Raw genomic sequence first — 22,741 nt, forward strand, 5'->3', positions numbered from 1 at the left:
TTGCTTTTTTTTTTTTTTTTTTTTTTTTTTTTTTTTTTTTTTAACATTATTATTTTCCTACAACAATTATAATCTTGTCCGTCCATGTGTACTCATTATTTTTATTTTGCCCCTACATTATAATAATTATTCTCACTTTACAATTATAATCTTTTCAGTTAGTACGGAGACATTATTTTTATACACCTCCAAATTATAATCTTGTCAGTCGATTCGTACACATAATTTTTATTTTGCACCAAGATTATAATTATTCTTGCTTCAACAATTTATAAGACTTCACCTCCTGTAACAATAATGTACTGACTGAAAATAAATAAAAATGTACACGCTTAAAAATTTTAATGTACCAAGTCGACGTTATAATCTTTGCAACAATAATAATGATGTGCGCCCTTGTTCGCAATTATTTTTATTTTTCAACAGGAAAGATAACTTCTTTTCTAGTGACAGGAACGAAAACTCTGTCCTCCTGTTGAAACAATAATTATGTTGAGACGCGATTATAATTGTGACTGCACACATTATTTGAAGCGTGAAGGAAATATTATCTTGAGCGTGGAGAAATATTATTTGAAGCGTGGAGAAATATTATTTGAAGCGTGACGGAAAACAAGCGTCGATGCGAGGGAGATCGTCACGTGAAAAGGCCATGTGCGCTGTTCGATCATGTAAACAAAGTGGAAGACAGAAAGTCCAACGTTAGCTAGGCTATAAGAGGTAAGTAAAGACTAATCATTAATGTACATGTAAGTGACTGGCATCATTCAGATAATGTCTCTTGAATCAGCTGTCAGTTTATTGTAATTAAGCTAGAGCTACCGAACAAACAGGTAGTTCGAATTGCCTCAGACAGCTGTCAGAAATAGATCATGTGCATAAATGTGAGATTAAGCACATACTAGTACTTTATTAAAACCACCTGCCTGATTAAGAGCATATAGGGACGATCATTTGATTGGGGGGGGGGACTGATAGATTAAGGAAATAAATATTTTAACCTCTACCCCCACCCCTTTATGAAAAGGTGGTGACCTTAACATGGTGAAAAATGTTTTTCCTAACCAAAATTATTTCTCATCTACCATGTCTACTACTTTGTACATGCCATAATCATACTCGTACATGTACCCGTTGATATTTTTTAGATTTTGCATACAGTTTGTCTTTCTGCCACAGATTCAAAGAGAATTCAGATAGAAAATGGAACTATTGAACAATAAATTCTGCCTGGAAGCAAGAATTGGGGAATACAGTGCAAGGGATACCTGCTGCTCTATTTCAAAAGTTATTGGTAAGGTGATTAAGTCCTTGATAAATATCATTAAAAAATATAGCCTTTGTTAACAATAGACAACTTTAGCATTTTCCAAAAAGTATTTCTCTTTGTGGGGAGAATCTGGGTTCAGCTGGAATGAGGGACTGTTCTCCCTTTAAGCCAATTAAAAAATTATAATGTGTTTGTTTTTGGTAACATGCCAAAAATATTAGGGAAGGTAGGTAGGCGATACCTTTTTTTTTTTACTTTGCTTTTTATTAGCTCACCTGAGCCAAAGGCTGAAGTGAGCTTTTCTAATCACATTTTGTCTAGTGTCCATCTGTCTGTAAACTTTTCACATTTTTTACTTCTTCTCAAGAACCACTTGACCTACATGTATTTCAACCAAACTTAACAACAAAGTATCCATGGGTAAAGGGGGTTCAAGTTTGTTCAAATAAAAGCCACACTTCCTTCCAACTGAAGATAATTACAAATTAATTTAGTGAAAAATTAATATCATCTTTAAAAATCTTCTTCTCAAAAATCTGTGGGCCAGGAAAGATGAAACTTTTGTGGAAAATCCTCAGGTAGTGTAGATTCAAGTTTATTTAAATCAGGGGTAGGGTGGGGCTATAATGGATTATCAAAGTTTTACATAGGAATATATAGGGAAAATTTAAAAAAAATCTTCTCAAGAACAGCAAAGCCATGATTAGTCATATTTGTATGGAAGTTTCTTCAGATAGTGTAGATTTAAGTTTGTTTAAATCAAGATCCCTCGGGGAAGGTTGGGGCCACAATGAAAGTTAAAACTTATAGGAAAATAATCTTTAAAAAATCTTTGAAAGCCACAATTAGTCAAATAAATATGGAAGTTTCCTCAGTAAGTGTAAATTCCAGTTTCTTCGAATCATGCCCCACCACTTTAGGGGTAGGTTGGGACCACCAATATGTATTTAAACTTTTCAATACTGAACTGATTTCTGCTTTTTTTCTCCTAGCCACAGTGCTCGGGTGAGATATATGGCCCTTAGGGCTCTTATTTTGTAAGCATCAGTCAAATATTCAGTATGCCGCTGTTTTTTTTTTTTTTTGTTTTTTTTTTTGGTCATAGTCATATATAAATAGTTAAATACACATATGAATAAAATGTACACAACAAAACAATTGTACTCATTAAAACACTTGGATAGACATGTTTTAAAAGTATCATGGGGGACATCCTTGCAATGCCAGGGGTCCTGGGTCCTGGCTAATTTCATGTGATATTTTAAGTCTTGCTTCTCTCATTGAGAAGCACCAATCAAATTGAAGCTTTCTGAAATATTTAGATATGATAATGTAAACAGGAAGAATCACCTGTTACAAGTTGTTTATCATAGAATATGGCTTAATGTGATTGGTTGAGAGATGAGAAAAACAATGGATTTGAAAATTCCCCTAAAGATAATGCTACAGTCAGCCCATGATATTAATGAATGAAATTGACCAGGGGTCCCATGCAATGTATTGAATCAGGGCCCCTTGGCATTGCAAGGAGGGGGGGGGGGTGTAGCCAGGACAAGTCACTTCAGATGCATGACACTCCTAACCATTTTACAAGGGTCTGTTTTCCTAGGGGGTCAAAGACCTTTTTATTTTTGCTTATTTTCTTAGGCATTTAATATTTTTGTAAATTCCTTGTGGGTCTCCTGTAGATTTATGCTTACTGTATGCATAGCATAGCATTAATATAATTATGTACTATTTAATGTAAAATGTTCAGGGCATAATTATTAATAGTGTTATTGGTTTTGTATTCATCACTCATATAACAGAATGTCTTTTGGCAGTTTACCTTATATTATTCATCATATTGTGTACATGAATAAAAGATAGAACAAAAAAATTAAAGCCAAACTCCGTTGACCACAAAAAAAGGACTTGTGACAAGTGAAATAAAATGTAGATCATAGATGCATTATTTCTCAAATCCATCAGCCTGGCTTGATTTTCTTGAACTTGGGTCTCTTTTTCTGTTTTGACCTGGAAGTTCATCTGATCCAATGGTTCAAGAGAGCTTTTCTGATCCCTTAAGGACATACGCAACGTAGTTTGAACTTTATTGTCGTTTTCCTTGGAGTTGTAGAGTTCCAATACTTAAAGGAAATGTGTGCTACATTTTAATGTCTATATATTCTGTTGTACACTTCTTCTTAAACAAGTTTGGATAAACATCTAGAATATATGTTTAGTAATTTTCGTATATTTTTCTTTGAATATTATACAAGAATTTTGCCTCAATTGGTGTCTTTTCAAAACCCCTGGTATTATTAAATAAAAATACTCCACCAAAGGAATTGTCAAATAAATTGCACCTTGAATTTTACAATGAAGTCTATGGGGAGTGCAGGTTTTATTAAGATATTGTAAGAAGTAATTTGAATTTCATGTAGAGCTCTTGATGAAAATATGCATAAACTCTCTCTTTATTAAAATATGAAATAAAATGAATCATTTGCCACAGATATTTTGATAAAATTAAATTTTTGGGTTTTTCATCAAGGGCAGATAACTCTTCAAAAAATGTTAAAGTGCAAAATGACCAGCTTCTTTCATGTTATCAGTCATGTGAATTTGGTTCATTTCCCTTTCATCATTATCTAGCAATACATTTTTAACTAGTTTAAAATGATTCAAAACAGTTCAAAATCCATTCAGTATACACTGAATACCTTAATACATGTATCAGACTTTCTCAACAGAACTACTGGACCAGTTTTAACTAAACCTGGCACAAATGAAGGAGAAATTTATTTTCAATGAGGAGAAAACTAAAAAGTAATAAAATTTAAGTAAACAATAAATCAATTCATTTTGGCATGAAGACCATTGGTTTCACTAATAGGATGCTTCCTTTTCATACTAGTTATCATGAAAAAAATTGGCAGGAAAAAAGTTCTCCATCTCAGGTTTCCCTTGATTATGCATGGTAATTATAAAAACTCTAACTGTGTTTCAAACTTTTTATTTCAGGGAATTTGTGATAGAAGATTGTGCAGATCTGGACAAAAATTCAATGTGAATAACTTTGAAGAAAGAAGTCTTGGCAAATTTCAGAGAATTTTTGATGGAAGAATATGTGTTGTTCCTGAACATTTTGCACATGAAATTTGTCCTTTTGACATCATTTGACACTAATTTGAAGTGATGCATTTTTGATAAATTTGTACATGTATATGAAATACTCCATTTAAAGTGTCACATCTGTGTCTCAGGTTACTGCTGATAAAGTGGGATCTGCATGAGTGAACAAACTTGAATTTCTGCATTTATATTGATTGCATTTATGAAATTTGTATTTATATTTACCAAAGTACCAAAGAATGTATTAAAATTATATGAAAATGGATGATTTGTGATGATTTTTTATGGTATTTTCTTGGATCTGAATGTCAAACATATAAAGGAATGCATGTTGGAAAAGCTGGATTGACTTCTTTGAGCTCTGCCATACATGTATGTACATGCGATAATGGCATTTTTATGTACGTATATGGCAGCTTATGGTGAAGGTCGAAGTTTTTCAAATTCATGTCAAACTCCAAGGTCAAGGTCAAGAGATCACAAATGTTATTATCCAAAGACAGGTCTTGTCTCAAGAAATGTGAGAGTAAAATACGAAAGCCCTAGCACTTACCTTTGAAAAGTTATGGTGAAGATTAAAGTTTTTCAAAAGTCGAACAACAAGTTCAAGGTCAAAACTAATGGTGGTCATGGGAAGGTCTTGTCATAAGAAATATGAAGCCCTAGCCCCAACTGTTCAGAAATTATTGCCAAGGTAAAAGTTTGGTAAAATTTTACAAAAATGGGTCAAACTCAAAGGTCAAATATGTTGGTACCCAAAGAAAGGTTTTGTCACAAAGAATACACATGTGAAAAATGAAATGCATAGCTCCAACAAAACAAAAGTTATGGGAAAAGTTAAGTTTTGGGGACATACATACAGATAGACAGGGCAAAAACTATAAACCCCTGAATCATCTTTGATTAGGGGGGCATAAACAACACTGATGTATTATACAGATTTGTTCGCACTGTACAGGAACCAAATGATGGCTATAATATTGGGTCAAAACTGAAAAAAGGTAAAAATTAGGAAAATTATGCATTTTTTTGTATAGTGTATATGTGTCTGATAATCCATAAATACATGCACGCATTTTAATGTAAAAATGACAATTATGCAGTACCTCATGCTTGACCATGAGAAGAAATTCACACTCAAATTTAGCATTCAAAAAAAAAAAAAAAAAAAAAAAAAATACATGTAAATGTAATGTGAAGCAGTCACCCATTCAAGGGTTAAACAGGCTCGACATTGCTTAACTTGTCTAATATAGAGGGAGATTTTACCGCATCACTAGAAAAGCTAGCTCACTAGCGACTCAGTACAAGTTCCCTATATACTGTCTGATACATTGGTACATATTTCCTAAAAATATAAGCACATAACAAAACTAAAGAAAATTGTTTATTATATTGTTTCAGTCTGACATAAACCTTTTTTTTCTTAGATCAATTTCAATCCACACAAGAGAGAAATGAAATATCTCTAAATTTCAGTAACATATCAGTGTCCTGTTTGTGTGTGTACATGTGGGATTTCATCTGCTATTGCATCTGTACATATTCTGTATTGGTAATCTTGAAATGCTTAAAGATTGATGTCATGGAATCTCAAATTAGATAAATCATCTAGTCTAAAACTTATAGGCTCAGTGTAAAAGATCTAGTAGTACAGAATTAAGTGATAGCAATAAGTCTGGCAGTCTATAAATCCATCCGAATTTAAATAGATCTGTTTCCTTCTTCAGATCCTTTTCTTTCAAACAAAACATTTTTCAAAATTGGTTATGACGTCATCCATAGGCATTTCTGAAATATAACAATACTATTACATCACCTGATTGTTGATCAATGAAAAGGACACATAACAAGAGGCCCATGGGCCATAATGCTCACCTTAGACACCTAATAATGCTCACCTTAGTCACCTTGTTCCTGGCTGAAGAATTTAAAAAAAAAAAGTCCTTTATTCCAATGAAAAATTACCTAATATTGTGGCCTCACCTTAGCCTAAAGGTTTGTAATAAAAAATTTACTTGAACCCCATAACATGTTCTTGTGTCCTTCCATCACACTTTGAACTTTTATATGCTGATACATATTGATGAGAGCTACTCAACATTTTTTTTACCTTGACCTTTCCTTTGAACCTGACTTTACTTTTCTTAAATTAGAGTGTTTAGCTCAGTTTCAAGAGCTATTTAAGATATTTTTATCAAATCTTATATGCTGATACATATTGATGGGACCCATTCAACTTCATCAACATATTTTTGATTTGACCTTTCCCCTGACCTTGACCTCATTTTTCTTAGATTAGTAAGTAGCTCTATTCAAGAGATTTGGATCAATCTTCATATGCTTATACATATTGATAAGAGCTATTCAGTTGCATAAATTTTGTTGATCTTGACTTCTCTCAATTTCTCTCAATTTTGTGTTAATTGCTAAGCTCAATTTTAAAGAAAAAATTGTGATTTTTTATTCAAACTTCATATGCTGATACATTTTGAAGAGTGTTACTGAACTGCAACATAAAATTTTGACCAGGACTTTTCCTTGGACCTTGATATCACTTTTTTCTTAAATAACTATATGCATGTAACACAGTTTCAACAAAACAATTCCATATGCTTTTATGTAAGCTTATGCACTGATGCAAAATTTGTTAAGAATTTATCAACTTTGTCCAACCTTTTTACCTGGACTTTTCCAATGACCTTTTTTTTCAAGATATTATCATCAAACTTCATACACAAATGCAAAAATGCAAATTTTCATGATGCATGATAAGCCCTAGTAGGGGCATTCATGTCCTATGGTCAAATTTCTAGTTTGTAGTATATTCCCATGCAAATTTTTAATCCCATACTATGGCTCCATCCTCTCAAAGGGCAATCTCCTATGCAGAGTTGTCATTCGTTCCTCTCTCAGACACCTCTGCAATGGGCTCGCATCAAGATTTTGACATTATAATGTAAAAAACATAACATTCCCAGAATTATTTTAAATTAAATTAATAGTTCTAGATCTACTTGGAAAGTAGCTACCTTTAGGAACAAAATTAGTGCAGGCATTTAATTAAAATGAATTTAAACAAACACACTATTTTTCATGTTTATCACTGTGATATATGCGAGCAGATGACAGAGGTGAATGTATGAGCCGATGGTAGAGTGCTCAAAGGGGTCTTATTTGACTGAAAATGAAACTACGCTATGCCAGGAAGTTTTCACATAAGTTTTAATTTTTCTGCTTAGTGGTTCTTAAGAAGATTTTCAAATGACACCGTCAAACATTAATTTTCTCTTTATGACCTCCCCTTGGCTCTTCATTTGAAAAAAATTAAATCCTTTCCACCAAATATTGTCTAGCGACAAATTTGGTTGAATTCTGGAAAAAAAAGTTGAAAATGTGAAAAGTTTACAGATGACTCAACATTTATGAATGATAGACAGATGCTAGACACTCTTTAATCAGAAATGTTCACTTTAACCTTGGGCTCAGTGAGCTTAAATGTACAGTATTTAATAATAATTATAAAGTAGATGTCTGTTTTCAATATATTAAGAATGTAAATATAAATATAGCACCTACTATATTATCCACATCCTAAAATTCATATATTCTGCAGCATGTTTTTTTTTTTTTAAATTGTACTGCAGAATATATCAATTCTAGGATGTACATAATTTTCAAAAATTCTGATTAATGTAAAAATGTGCAATTACTCTTTAGATTTTCTTAATGCCCCCCCCCCCCTTCCTGGCTAAATCTGCCACTGTGATAAATAAATCAATTTCTAATTCTTTTGAACACTGAATGTCCTTTTTACCTCTGTGCCATCCATAATTCTTTGAATGTAAAATCCTTTTCTTTCTTTACAACACTGTTTTCTTTTTTTTTTAAACCTGTATACTTCTATAAATCAAGATTCTTTGTATAGCTCCTAAAATAAAATGTGCAAATTATTCTTTAAGCAAGAGGCCCATGGCCCACATCGCTCACCCGAGCACTTTGGCTAGGAAAAATTGGAAATCAGTTCAGTATTGAAAAGTTTTAAATATATGAGTGGTCACAACCTATGGGGGGCATGATTTGAACATACTTGAATCTACACTAAATGAGTATGCTTCCATATTTATTTGACTCATCATGGCTTAAGAAGATTTTTAAAGATTATTTTGTCATAAGTTTTATCATCTATTGGGCCCCTCCCTACCCCCATGAGTCCTGATTTAAACAAACTTGAATCTATACTTTAAGAGAATGCTTCCATATAAATATGACTAATCATGGCTTTGCTGTTTTTGAGAAGATCTTTTAAATTTTCTCTATGTATTCCTATGTAAAACTTTGATAATCCATTATAGCCCCACCCTACCCCTGGGGGTCATGATTAAAACAAACTTGAATCTACACTACCTGAGGATTTTCCCACAAAAGTTTCATCTTTCCTGGCCCACAGATTTTTGAGAAGAAGATTTTTAAAAGATGATATTAATTTTTCACTAAATTAATTTGTAATTATCTCCAGTTGGAAGGAAGTGTGGCTTTTATTTGAACAAACTTTAACCCCCTTTACCTCAGGATTGTTGTTAAGTTTGTCGAAAAAGGTCAAGCAGTTCTTGAGAAGAAGTCAAAAATGTGAAAAGTTTAAAGAGATATGGACACCAGACAAAATGTGATCAGAAAAGCTCACTTCAGCCTTTGGCTCAGGTGAGCTAATAAAAAGTAAAGTAATAAAAAAAAGTTATCGCCTACCTACCTTCCCTAATATTTTTGGCATGTTACCAGAAACAAACACATTATAATTTTTTTATTGGCATAAAGGGAGAACAGTCCCTCATGCCAGCTGATCCCAGATTGACCCCACAAAGAGAAATACTAATTTAAAATATGGTAAAGTTGTCTATTGTTAACAAAGGCTATACATGTATTTTTTAATGATATTTATCAAGGACTTAGTCACCTTACCAATAACTTTTGAAATAGAGTATCGGGGATCCCTTGCACTGTATTCCGCAATTCCTGCTTCCAGGCAGAATTTATTGTTCAATAGTTCCATTTCCTATCTGAATTCTCTTTGAATCTGTGGCAGAAAAACAAACTGTATGCAAAATCTAAAAAATATCAATGGGTACATGTACGAGTATGATTATGGCATGTACAAAGGAGTAGACATGGTAGATGAGAAATAATTTTGGTTAGGAAAAACATTTTTCAACATGTTAAGGTCACTACCTTTTTATAAAGGGGTGGGGGTAGAGGTGGCAAATTTTGTCAAGTCAGATTATTTATATATTTTTAGCATTCACAGGACAGAATATTTATTTCCAGTTGATCTAAAAATGATTATTTACTTTCTTTTCTTGTCCAAAATCAGAAAACCACTTAACCACATGCAAGAAGGGTGTGTGTGTGGGGGGGGGGGGGGGAGATATCACAGTGACAGTCATGGTCTGACAGGGTCATTGTTTTCCTTTATTTCTAGCAATGCCAGTGGATGAAGTTAATTTACTTAAAAATCAAGATTAAAATATTTATTTCCTTAATCTATCAGTCCCCCCAATCAAATGATCGTCCCTATATGCTCTTAATCAGGCAGGTGGTTTTAATAAAGTACTAGTATGTGCTTAATCTCACATTTATGCACATGATCTATTTCTGACAGCTGTCTGAGGCAATTCGAACTACCTGTTTGTTCGGTAGCTCTAGCTTAATTACAATAAACTGACAGCTGATTCAAGAGACATTATCTGAATGATGCCAGTCATTTACATGTACATTAATGATTAGTCTTTACTTACCTCTTATAGCCTAGCTAACGTTGGACTTTCTGTCTTCCACTTTGTTTACATGATCGAACAGCGCACATGGCCTTTTCACGTGACGATCTCCCTCGCATCGACGCTTGTTTTCCGTCACGCTTCAAATATTTCTCCACGCTTCAAATAATATTTCTCCACGCTCAAGATAATATTTCCTTCACGCTTCAAATAATGTGTGCAGTCACAATCATAATCGCGTCTCAACATAATTATTGTTTCAACAGGAGGACAGAGTTTTCGTTCCTGTCACTAGAAAAGAAGTTATCTTTCCTGTTGAAAAATAAAAATAATTGCGAACAAGGGCGCACATCATTATTATTGTTGCAAAGATTATAACGTCGACTTGGTACATTATAATTTTTAAGCGTGTACATTTTTATTTATTTTCAGTCAGTACATTATTGTTACAGGAGGTGAAGTCTTATAAATTGTTGAAGCAAGAATAATTATAATCTTGGTGCAAAATAAAAATTATGTGTACGAATCGACTGACAAGATTATAATTTGGAGGTGTATAAAAATAATGTCTCCGTACTAACTGAAAAGATTATAATTGTAAAGTGAGAATAATTATTATAATGTAGGGGCAAAATAAAAATAATGAGTACACATGGACGGACAAGATTATAATTGTTGTAGGAAAATAATAATGTAAAAAAAAAAAAAAAAAAAAAAAAAAAAAAAAAAAAAAAAAAAAAAAAAAAAAAAAAGAAGAAGAAGAAGCAAGATTTTTATTTTGGGATGAGATAATTATTTTTGGTATAATTATATAGGAAAAAATAATAATAATGTGGGGGTACCCTACGGCTTTCCATAGATGTGCGCCCTTGTTCGCAATTATTTTTATTTTTCAACAGGAAAGATAACTTCTTTTCCAGTGACAGGAACGAAAACTCTGTCCTCCTGTTGAAACAATAATTATGTTGAGACGCGATTATGATTGTGACTGCACACATTATTTGAAGCGTGAAGGAAATATTATCTTGAGCGTGGAGAAATATTATTTGAAGCGTGGAGAAATATTATTTGAAGCGTGACGGAAAACAAGCGTCGATGCGAGGGAGATCGTCACGTGAAAAGGCCATGTGCGCTGTTCGATCATGTAAACAAAGTGGAAGACAGAAAGTCCAACGTTAGCTAGGCTATAAGAGGTAAGTAAAGACTAATCATTAATGTACATGTAAATGACTGGCATCATTCAGATAATGTCTCTTGAATCAGCTGTCAGTTTATTGTAATTAAGCTAGAGCTACCGAACAAACAGGTAGTTCGAATTGCCTCAGACAGCTGTCAGAAATAGATCATGTGCATAAATGTGAGATTAAGCACATACTAGTACTTTATTAAAACCACCTGCCTGATTAAGAGCATATAGGGACGATCATTTGATTGGGGGGGGGACTGATAGATTAAGGAAATAAATATTTTAACCTTGATTTTTAAGTAAATTAACTTCATCCACTGGCATTGCTAGAAATAAAGGAAAACAATGACCCTGTCAGACCATGACTGTCACTGTGATATCCCCCCCCCCCCCACACACACCCTTCTTGCATGTGGTTAAGTGGTTTTCTGATTTTGGACAAGAAAAGAAAGTAAATAATCATTTTTAGATCAGCTGGAAATAAATATTCTGTCCTGTGAATGCTAAAAATAAATAAATAATCTGACTTGACAAAATTTGCCACCTCTACCCCCACCCCTTTATAAAAAGGTAGTGACCTTAACATGGTGAAAAATGTTTTTCCTAACCAAAATTATTTCTCATCTACCATGTCTACTCCTTTGTACATGCCATAATCATACTCGTACATGTACCCATTGATATTTTTTAGATTTTGCATACAGTTTGTTTTTCTGCCACAGATTCAAAGAGAATTCAGATAGGAAATGGAACTATTGAACAATAAATTCTGCCTGGAAGCAGGAATTGCGGAATACAGTGCAAGGGATCCCCGATACTCTATTTCAAAAGTTATTGGTAAGGTGACTACACATATGTAAGTCCTTGATAAATATCATTAAAAAATACGTATAGCCTTTGTTAACAATAGACAACTTTAGCATATTTCAAAATAGTATTTCTCTTTGTGGGGTCAATCTGGAATCAGCTGGCATGAGGGACTGTTCTCCCTTTAAGCCAATAAAAAAATTATAATGTGTTTGTTTCTGGTAACATGCCAAAAATATTAGGGAAGGTAGGTAGGCGATAACTTTTTTTTATTACTTTACTTTTTATTAGCTCACCTGAGCCAAAGGCTGAAGTGAGTTTTTCTGATCACATTTTGTCTGGTGTCCATATCTCTTTAAACTTTTCACATTTTTGACTTCTTCTCAAGAACTGCTTGACCTTTTTCGACAAACTTAACAACAATCCTGAGGTAAAGGGGGTTAAAGTTTGTTCAAATAAAAGCCACACTTCCTTCCAACTGGAGATAATTACAAATTAATTTAGTGAAAAATTAATATCATCTTTTAAAAATCTTCTTCTCAAAAATCTGTGGGCCACGAAAGATGAAACTTTTGTGGAAAAATCCTCAGGTAGTGTAGATTCAAGTTTGTTTTAATCATGACCCCCAGGGGTAGGGTGGGGCTATAATGGATTATCAAAGTTTTACATAGGAATACATAGAGAAAATTTAAAAAATCTTCTCAAAAACAGCAAAGCCATGATTAGTCATATTTATATGGAAGCATTCTCTTAAAGTATAGATTCAAGTTTGTTTAAATCAGGACTCATGGGGGTAGGGAGGGGCCCAATAGATGATAAAACTTATGACAAAATAATCTTTAAAAATCTTCTTAAGCCATGATGAGTCAAATAAATATGGAAGCATACTCATTTAGTGTAGATTCAAGTATGTTCAAATCATGCCCCCCATAGGTTGTGACCACTCATATATTTAAAACTTTTCAATACTGAACTGATTTCCAATTTTTCCTAGCCAAAGTGCTCGGGTGAGCGATGTGGGCCATGGGCCTCTTGCTTAAAGAATAATTTGCACATTTTATTTTAGGAGCTATACAAAGAATCTTGATTTATAGAAGTATACAGGTTTAAAAAAAAAAGAAAACAGTGTTGTAAAGAAAGAAAAGGATTTTACATTCAAAGAATTATGGATGGCACAGAGGTAAAAAGGACATTCAGTGTTCAAAAGAATTAGAAATTGATTTATTTACCACAGTGGCAGATTTAGCCAGGAAAGGGGGGGGGCATTAAGAAAATCTAAAGAGTAATTGCACATTTTTACATTAATCAGAATTTTTGAAAATTATGTACATCCTAGAATTGATATATTCTGCAGTACAATTTAAAAAAAAACATGCTGCAGAATATATAAATTTTAGGATGTGGATAATATAGTAGGTGCTATATTTATATTTACATTCTTAATATATTGAAAACAGACATCTACTTTATAATTATTATTAAATACTGTACATTTAAGCTCACTGAGCCCAAGGTTAAAGTGAACATTTCTGATTAAAGAGTGTCTGGCATCTGTCTATCATTCATAAATGTTGAGTCATCTGTAAACTTTTCACATTTTCAACTTTTTTTTCCAGAATTCAACCAAATTTGTCGCTAGACAATATTTGGTGGAAAGGATTTAATTTTTTTCAAATGAAGAGCCAAGGGGAGGTCATAAAGAGAAAATTAATGTTTGACGGTGTCATTTGAAAATCTTCTTAAGAACCACTAGGCAGAAAAATTAAAACTTATGTGAAAACTTCCTGGCATAGCGTAGTTTCATTTTCAGTCAAATAAGACCCCTTTGAGCACTCTACCATCGGCTCATACATTCACCTCTGTCATCTGCTCGCATATATCACAGTGATAAACATGAAAAATAGTGTGTTTGTTTAAATTCATTTTAATTAAATGCCTGCACTAATTTTGTTCCTAAAGGTAGCTACTTTCCAAGTAGATCTAGAACTATTAATTTAATTTAAAATAATTCTGGGAATGTTATGTTTTTTACATTATAATGTCAAAATCTTGATGCGAGCCCATTGCAGAGGTGTCTGAGAGAGGAACGAATGACAACTCTGCATAGGAGATTGCCCTTTGAGAGGATGGAGCCACAGTATGGGATTAAAAATTTGCATGGGAATACACTACAAACTAGAAATTTGACCATAGGACATGAATACCCCTACTAGGGCTTATCATGCATCATGAAAATTTGCATTAATGCATTTGTGTATGAAGTTTGATGATAATATCTTGAAAAAAAAAAGGTCATTGGAAAGGTCCAGGTAAAAAGGTTGAACAAAGTTGATAAATTCTTAACAAATTTTGCATCAGTGCATAAGCTTACATAAAAGCATATGGAATTGTTTTGTTGAAACTGTGTTACATGCATATAGTTATTTAAGAAAAAAAGTGATATCAAGGTCCAAGGAAAAGTCCTGGTCAAAATTTTATGTTGCAGTTCAATAACACTCTTCAAAATGTATCAGCATATGAAGTTTGAATAAAAAATCACAATTTTTTCTTTAAAATTGAGCTTAGCAATTAACACAAAATTGAGAGAAATTGAGAGAAGTCAAGATCAACAAAATTTATGCAACTGAATAGCTCTTATCAATATGTATAAGCATATGAAGATTGATCCAAATCTCTTGAATAGAGCTACTTACTAATCTAAGAAAAATGAGGTCAATGTCAGGGGAAAGGTCAAATCAAAAATATGTTGATGAAGTTGAATGGGTCCCATCAATATGTATCAGCATATAAGATTTGATAAAAATATCTTAAATAGCTCTTGAAACTGAGCTTAACACTCTAATTTAAGAAAAGTAAGGTCAGGTTCAAAGGAAAGGTCAAGGTAAAAAAATTTTGAGTAGCTCTCATCAATATGTATCAGCATATAAAAGTTCAAAGTGTGATGGAAGGACACAAGAACATGTTATGGGGTTCAAGTAAATTTTTAATTACAAACCTTTAGGCTAAGGTGAGGCCACAATATTAGGTAATTTTTCATTGGAATAAAGGACTTTTTTTTTTAAATTCTTCAGCCAGGAACAAGGTGACTAAGGTGAGCATTATTAGGTGTCTAAGGTGAGCATTATGGCCCATGGGCCTCTTGTTATGTGTCCTTTTCATTGATCAACAATCAGGTGATGTAATAGTATTGTTATATTTCAGAAATGCCTATGGATGACGTCATAACCAATTTTGAAAAATGTTTTGTTTGAAAGAAAAGGATCTGAAGAAGGAAACAGATCTATTTAAATTCGGATGGATTTATAGACTGCCAGACTTATTGCTATCACTTAATTCTGTACTACTAGATCTTTTACACTGAGCCTATAAGTTTTAGACTAGATGATTTATCTAATTTGAGATTCCATGACATCAATCTTTAAGCATTTCAAGATTACCAATACAGAATATGTACAGATGCAATAGCAGATGAAATCCCACATGTACATACACAAACAGGACACTGATATGTTACTGAAATTTAGAGATATTTCATTTCTCTCTTGTGCGGATTGAAATTGATCTAAGAAAAAAAAAAGGTTTATGTCAGACTGAAACAATATAATAAACAATTTTCTTTAATTTTGTTATGTGCTTATATTTTTAGGAAATATGTACCAATGTATCAGACAGTATATAGGGAACTTGTACTGAGTCGCTAGTGAGCTAGCTTTTCTAGTGATGCGGTAAAATCTCCCTCTACATTAGACAAGTTAAGCAATGTCGAGCCTGTTTAACCCTTGAATGGGTGACTGCTTCACATTACATTTACATGTAATTTTTTTTTTTTTGAATACTAAATTTGAGTGTGAATTTCTTCTCATGGTCAAGCATGAGGTACTGCATAATTGTCATTTTTACATTAAAATGCGTGCATGTATTTATGGATTATCAGACACATATACACTATACAAAAAAAATGCATAATTTTCCTAATTTTTACCTTTTTTCAGTTTTGACCCCATATTATAGCCATCATTTGGTTCCTGTACAGTGTGAACAAATCTGTATAATACATCAGTGTTGTTTATGCCCCCCTAATCAAAGATGATTCAGGGGTTTATAGTTTTTGCCCTGTCTATCTGTATGTATGTCCCCAAAACTTAACTTTTCCCACAACTTTTGTTTTGTTGGAGCTATGCATTTCATTTTTCACATGTGTATTCTTTGTGACAAAACCTTTCTTTGGGTACCAACATATTTGACCTTTGAGTTTGACCCATTTTTGTAAAATTTTACCAAACTTTTACCTTGGCAATAATTTCTGAACAGTTGGGGCTAGGGCTTCATATTTTTTATGACAAGACCTTCCCATGACCACAATTAATTTTGACCTTGAACTTGTTGTTCGACTTTTGAAAAACTTTAATCTTCACCATAACTTTTCAAAGGTAAGTGCTAGGGCTTTCGTATTTTACTTGCACATTTCTTGAGACAAGACCTGTCTTTGGATAATAACATTTGTGATCTCTTGACCTTGACCTTGGAGTTTGACATGAATTTGAAAAACTTCGACCTTCACCATAAGCTGCCATATACATACATAAAAATGCCATTATCGCATGTACATACATGTATGGCAGAGCTCAAAGAAGTCAATCCAGCTTTTCCAACATGCATTCCTTTATATGTTTGACATTCAGATCCAAGAAAATACCATAAAAAATCATCACAAATCATCCATTTTCATATAATTTTAACACATTCTTTGGTACTTTGGTAAATATAAATACAAATTTCATAAATGCAATCAATATAAATGCAGAAATTCAAGTTTGTTCACTCATGCAGATCCCACTTTATCAGCAGTAACCTGAGACACAGATGTGACACTTTAAATGGAGTATTTCATATACATGTACAAATTTATCAAAAATGCATCACTTCAAATTAGTGTCAAATGATGTCAAAAGGACAAATTTCATGTGCAAAATGTTCAGGAACAACACATATTCTTCCATCAAAAATTCTCTGAAATTTGCCAAGACTTCTTTCTTCAAAGTTATTCACATTGAATTTTTGTCCAGATCTGCACAATCTTCTATCACAAATTCCCTGAAATAAAAAGTTTGAAACACAGTTAGAGTTTTTATAATTACCATGCATAATCAAGGGAAACCTGAGATGGAGAATTTTTTTCCTGCCAATTTTTTTCATGATAACTAGTATGAAAAGGAAGCATCCTATTAGTGAAACCAATGGTCTTCATGCCAAAATGAATTGATTTATTGTTTACTTAAATTTTATTACTTTTTAGCTTTCTCCTCATTGAAAATAAATTTCTCCTTCATTTGTGCCAGGTTTAGTTAAAACTGGTCCAGTAGTTCTGTTGAGAAAGTCTGATACATGTATTAAGGTATTCAGTGTATACTGAATGGATTTTGAACTGTTTTGAATCATTTTAAACTAGTTAAAAATGTATTGCTAGATAATGATGAAAGGGAAATGAACCAAATTCACATGACTGATAACATGAAAGAAGCTGGTCATTTTGCACTTTAACATTTTTTGAAGATTATCTGCCCTTGATGAAAAACCCAAAAATTTAATTTTATCAAAATATCTGTGGCAAATGATTCATTTTATTTCATATTTTAATAAAGAGAGAGTTTATGCATATTTTCACCAAGAGCTCTACATGAAATTCAAATTACTTCTTACAATATCTTAATAAAACCTGCACTCCTCATAGACTTCATTGTAAAATTCAAGGTGCAATTTATTTGACAATTCCTTTGGTGGAGTATTTTTATTTAATAATACCAGGGGTTTTGAAAAGACACCAATTGAGGCAAAATTCTTGTATAATATTCAAAGAAAAATATACGAAAATTACTAAACATATATTCTAGATGTTTATCCAAACTTGTTTAAGAAGAAGTGTACAACAGAATATATAGACATTAAAATGTAGCACACAGTTCCTTTAAGTATTGGAACTCTACAACTCCAAGGAAAACGACAATAAAGTTCAAACTACGTTGCGTATGTCCTTAAGGGATCAGAAAAGCTCTCTTGAACCATTGGATCAGATGAACTTCCAGGTCAAAACAGAAAAAGAGACCCAAGTTCAAGAAAATCAAGCCAGGCTGATGGATTTGAGAAATAATGCATCTATGATCTACATTTTATTTCATTTGTCACAAGTCCTTTTTTTTGTGGTCAACGGAGTTTGGCTTTAAATTTTTTGTTCTATCTTTTATTCATGTACACTATATGATGAATAATATAAGGTAAACTGCCAAAAGACATTCTGTTATATGAGTGATGAATACAAAACCAATAACACTATTAATAATTATGCCCTGAACATTTTACATTAAATAGTACATAATTATATTAATCCTATGCTATGCATACAGTAAGCATAAATCTACAGGAGACCCACAAGGAATTTACAAAAATATTAAATGCTTAAGAAAATAAGCAAAAATAAAAAGGTCTTTGACCCCCTAGGAAAAACAGACCCTTGTAAAATGGTTAGGAGTGTCATGCATCTGAAGTGACTTGTCCTGGCTACACCCCCCCCCCCTTGCAATGCCAAGGGGCCCTGATTCAATACATTGCATGGGACCCCTGGTCAATTTCATTCATTAATATCATGGGCTGACTGTAGCATTATCTTTAGGGGAATTTTCAAATCCATTGTTTTTCTCATCTCTCAACCAATCACATTAAGCCATATTCTATGATAAACAACTTGTAACAGGTGATTCTTCCTGTTTACATTATCATATCTAAATATTTCTGAAAGCTTCAATTTGATTGGTGCTTCTCAATGAGAGAAGCAAGACTTAAAATATCACATGAAATTAGCCAGGACCCAGGACCCCTGGCATTGCAAGGATGTCCCCCATGATACTTTTAAAACATGTCTATCCAAGTGTTTTAATGAGTACAATTGTTTTGTTGTGTACATTTTATTCATATGTGTATTTAACTATTTATATATGACTATGACCCAAAAAAAAAAACAAAAAAAAAAAAAAAAAAAAAAACAGCGGCATACTGAATATTTGACTGATGCTTACAAAATAAGAGCCCTAAGGGCCATATATCTCACCCGAGCACTGTGGCTAGGAGAAAAAAAGCAGAAATCAGTTCAGTATTGAAAAGTTTAAATACATATTGGTGGTCCCAACCTACCCCTAAAGTGGTGGGGCATGATTTGAAGAAACTGGAATTTACACTTACTGAAGAAACTTCCATATTTATTTGACTAATTGTGGCTTTCAAAGATTTTTTAAAGATTATTTTCCTATAAGTTTTAACTTTCATTGTGGCCCCAACCTTCCCCGAGGGATCTTGATTTAAACAAACTTGAATCTACACTATCTGAAGAAACTTCCATATAAATATGACTAATCATGGCTTTGCTGTTCTTGAGAAGATTTTTTTAAATTTTCCCTATATATTCCTATGTAAAACTTTGATAATCCATTATAGCCCCACCCTACCCCTGATTTAAATAAACTTGAATCTACACTACCTGAGGATTTTTCCACAAAAGTTTCATCTTTCCTGGACCACAGATTTTTGAGAAGAAGATTTTTAAAAGATGATATTAATTTTTCACTAAATTAATTTGTAATTATCTCCAGTTGGAAGGAAGTGTGGCTTTTATTTGAACAAACTTGAACCCCTTTACCCATGGCTACTTTGTTGTTAAGTTTGGTTGAAATACATGTAGGTCAAGTGGTTCTTGAGAAGAAGTAAAAAATGTGAAAAGTTTACAGACAGATGGACACTAGACAAAATGTGGTTAGAAAAGCTCACTTCAGCCTTTGGCTCAGGTGAGCTAATAAAAAGCAAAGAAAAAAAAAAAGTTATCGCCTACCTACCTTCCCTAATATTTTTGGCATGTTACCAAAAACAAACACATTATAATTTTTTAATTGGCTTAAAGGGAGAACAGTCCCTCATTCCAGCTGAACCCAGATTCTCCCCACAAAGAGAAATACTTTTTGGAAAATGTTTAAGTTGTCTATTGTTAACAAAGGCTATATTTTTTAATGATATTTATCAAGGACTTAATCACCTTACCAATAACTTTTGAAATAGAACAGCGAGTATCCCTTGCACTGTAATCCCCAGTTTTTGCTTCCAGGCAGAATTTATTGTTCAATAGTTCCATTTTCTATCTGAATTCTCTTTGAATCTGTGGCAGAAAGACAAACTGTATGCAAAATCTAAAAAATATCAACGGGTACATGTACGAGTATGATTATGGCATGTACAAAGTAGTAGACATGGTAGATGAGAAATAATTTTGGTTAGGAAAAACATTTTTCACCATGTTAAGGTCACCACCTTTTCATAAAGGGGTGGGGGTAGAGGTTAAAATATTTATTTCCTTAATCTATCAGTCCCCCCCCCCCAATCAAATGATCGTCCCTATATGCTCTTAATCAGGCAGGTGGTTTTAATAAAGTACTAGTATGTGCTTAATCTCACATTTATGCACATGATCTATTTCTGACAGCTGTCTGAGGCAATTCGAACTACCTGTTTGTTCGGTAGCTCTAGCTTAATTACAATAAACTGACAGCTGATTCAAGAGACATTATCTGAATGATGCCAGTCATTTACATGTACATTAATGATTAGTCTTTACTTACCTCTTATAGCCTAGCTAACGTTGGACTTTCTGTCTTCCACTTTGTTTACATGATCGAACAGCGCACATGGCCTTTTCACGTGACGATCTCCCTCGCATCGACGCTTGTTTTCCGTCACGCTTCAAATAATATTTCTCCACGCTCAAGATAATATTTCCTTCACGCTTCAAATAATGTGTGCAGTCACAATTATAATCGCGTCTCAACATAATTATTGTTTCAACAGGAGGACAGAGTTTTCGTTTCTGTCACTAGAAAAGAAGTTATCTTTCCTGTTGAAAAATAAAAATAATTGCGAACAAGGGCGCACATCATTATTATTGTTGCAAAGATTATAACGTCGACTTGGTACATTAAAATTTTTAAGCGTGTACATTTTTATTTATTTTCAGTCAGTACATTATTGTTACAGGAGGTGAAGTCTTATAAATTGTTGAAGCAAGAATAATTATAATCTTGGTGCAAAATAAAAATTATGTGTACGAATCGACTGACAAGATTATAATTTGGAGGTGTATAAAAATAATGTCTCCGTACTAACTGAAAAGATTATAATTGTAAAGTGAGAATAATTATTATAATGTAGGGGCAAAATAAAAATAATGAGTACACATGGACGGACAAGATTATAATTGTTGTAGGAAAATAATAATGTTAAAAAAAAAAAAAAAAAAAAAAAAAAAAAAAAAGCAAGATTTTTATTTTGGGATGAGATAATTATTTTTGGTATAATTATATAGGAAAAAATAATAATAATGTGGGGGTACCCTACGGCTTTCCATAGCATTTAATATTTTCCTCCCATATTTTTTTTTTGCCATTGACAGCATTTTTTCCCTTTTCTGTATTTAACATAGTAAATCTCCGAATTAACATCTATAACAAAATGCAAAATGCATGCACGTGAGATATACACTGTAATGGCACCAATGAATCAATGTCAATGTATAAACAACATCAATACAATAAATTAATCCCCGTGAATTAACGATCAGCCGTTTTCCTTCGATTTTAACTTTTCCATTTTGTACTTCATGTGTTACTGAATGCATACTTGCCTCTGATTTAAATTTTTTCGTTCCTAAGATTGTATTCTCTGTCCTGCTTTTTCCCGCACCGGTCTCTCCAATCAAAAGAATTCTCATTTCCTCTTCTGTATCATCTTGAAGAAAATTAATAACAATTTCTTTTTTGTGTTTCATTTCAATAATTCCCCAATGAAATATTCTGTGGGAGATATGATGGTGATTGATAAGAATAAATAGAACATTTCTGATACATATACATAATATAGAATACTAGTGACTCCTACGAGGGATAATGCGTACAATGCTGTTAATTAAAGAAATGACAAGAAAACGAGACGGAATGAAAATACATATACAGTGAAATCTGTGTAATCCGACAGGCAATGGGAAACAAATTTTTGTCGGAATAGATAGGATGTCGGATTACTTATCACATAAAGAACATAGAAAACAGTAAAAAAAAAAATGGGAACGTAAATAAGGGTTGGAATTCACAGTTCACATTTCACAGTCGGATATTTCATTTGAAATATTGACATGTACATGTATTTTTTTTTTAATTATTTTTAATTTACCTTTTATTTCAAGGTGTTGAAAGTCATCACTGGCATCTTTTAATTCACATGACATGTTGTCTTTATTTTGTTGGTCACCTAGTAGAAGAAAGCAAAAATTAACGTCACAAATGACACAGAAATAAGAAAAGGAAGTTTGTTTATCTACTTTACGCTTGGTAGGTAACACTCCATAAAAAAAAAAAAAAAAAAAAAAAAAAAAAAACAGGTTTACTTTTTTTTCTTTTTTTCACCACGCCGTTCACAATATATCTCTCCGTTCGTTTATTAGAAAGATAGGTTTATATCATAATAGTGCTTGTTATTGTAACGTGTTTTGCATATTTTTGT

At 32.7% G+C, this 22,741-nt stretch overlaps 3 long non-coding RNA genes across 6 annotated transcripts; 2 read left to right on the forward strand and 1 right to left on the reverse strand.

Moving 5' to 3' along the window:
• Positions 1-417: 417 nt before the first annotated feature.
• LOC133178773 (uncharacterized) lies at positions 418-4,652 on the forward strand. 2 transcript variants are annotated; one of them, XR_009720023.1, is made up of 3 exons: positions 418-720; positions 1,149-1,294; positions 4,277-4,652. It is a non-coding gene; the product is annotated as an uncharacterized LOC133178773 (long non-coding RNA). The 2 variants fall into 2 exon arrangements; XR_009720022.1 differs by having other exon boundaries at positions 420-720; positions 1,180-1,294.
• Positions 4,653-5,575: 923 nt separating this feature from the next.
• On the reverse strand, positions 5,576-10,287 carry LOC133178774 (uncharacterized). Of its 2 annotated transcripts, XR_009720024.1 has the most exons (4): positions 10,180-10,287; positions 9,347-9,461; positions 8,205-8,318; positions 5,576-6,178 (listed from the first exon to the last, which is right to left on the reverse strand). It is a non-coding gene; the product is annotated as an uncharacterized LOC133178774 (long non-coding RNA). The 2 variants fall into 2 exon arrangements; XR_009720025.1 differs by lacking the exon at positions 8,205-8,318.
• Positions 10,288-11,164: 877 nt separating this feature from the next.
• LOC133178775 (uncharacterized) lies at positions 11,165-15,772 on the forward strand. Of its 2 annotated transcripts, XR_009720027.1 has the most exons (4): positions 11,165-11,351; positions 12,067-12,181; positions 13,218-13,331; positions 15,353-15,772. It is a non-coding gene; the product is annotated as an uncharacterized LOC133178775 (long non-coding RNA). The 2 variants fall into 2 exon arrangements; XR_009720026.1 differs by lacking the exon at positions 13,218-13,331.
• The last annotated feature ends 6,969 nt before the right edge of the window (positions 15,773-22,741 follow it).

This window comes from Saccostrea echinata, unplaced genomic scaffold (genome assembly GCF_033153115.1).
Source record: "Saccostrea echinata isolate AGI-Se365-2 ecotype Australia unplaced genomic scaffold, CSIRO_AGI_Sech_v1 ptg000003l, whole genome shotgun sequence".
Classification (NCBI taxonomy): Eukaryota; Metazoa; Mollusca; class Bivalvia; order Ostreida; family Ostreidae; genus Saccostrea; species Saccostrea echinata.